We start from the raw sequence: 776 nt of genomic DNA, 5'->3' as shown, positions 1-776 counted from the left end.
TCACAATTATAGACTTGGTTCCTCATAGAAGAATTGCTAGATGTTTTGCTTGAGCTCATCAAGGCAACTTGTTGCTTAAGCTCTTCTATCATCTCTTTCACTTCCACATTGTTGGCCTATTCGACCGTTGACTTCCCTTTCCTCTTGTGCCTATCATTGTTCCAATGAAAGGTACGAGAAGCCATTTCTTCAATAAGCTCTTTCGCCGTCTTGTGATCTATCTTATCCAATGCTCCCTTCCCCGAGCCGGAATCAAGGTTCATCTTCATCTCATTGTTTAACCCTTCATAGAAATTGTTGATGAGCTCATCATCCCCAATACCGTGGTGAGGACATAGCCTTTGGAGGCCCTTGTACCTCTCCCATGCTTCATAAAGGGTCTCATCTTCTTGTTGGGTGAAGCCTTGGAGCTCACTCTTGATTCTTGCGGTTCGTTGGGATGAGAAATACTTGTTTAGGAAAGCCTTAGAGACATCGTCCCAAGTCCGAAGAGAGTCGGGTTCACAACTTTTAAGCCACTCCTTGGCACTTCCCCTCAAGGAGTAAGGGAAAAGCCTAAGGCGCACGGCATCCTCCGTCACTCCATTGGCCTTGAACATGTCACAACTATCCAAGAACTCGTTGAGATGCTCGTTGGGATTTTCGGTGGCTCCCCCTCCGAATTGGTTCCCTTGGACAAGTTGAAGCAAGGTGGCTTTCACATCAAAATTGTTGGCTTGGATGGGTGGCTTGACGATACTCGGATTCACCACCTTTTTCGGAGCCAAGTTATCTCT

At 46.4% G+C, this 776-nt stretch overlaps 1 non-coding gene across 1 annotated transcript; it reads left to right on the top strand.

Moving 5' to 3' along the window:
- Positions 1-318: 318 nt before the first annotated feature.
- Positions 319-425, top strand: LOC141616675 (small nucleolar RNA R71). Its single transcript, XR_012531008.1, has one exon. It is a non-coding gene; the product is annotated as a small nucleolar RNA R71 (small nucleolar RNA).
- Positions 426-776: the final 351 nt, after the last annotated feature.

Source organism: Silene latifolia, chromosome 11 (assembly GCF_048544455.1).
Source record: "Silene latifolia isolate original U9 population chromosome 11, ASM4854445v1, whole genome shotgun sequence".
Lineage (NCBI taxonomy): Eukaryota > Viridiplantae > Streptophyta > Magnoliopsida > Caryophyllales > Caryophyllaceae > Silene > Silene latifolia.
This window is presented reverse-complemented; position numbering and strand designations above follow the sequence as displayed.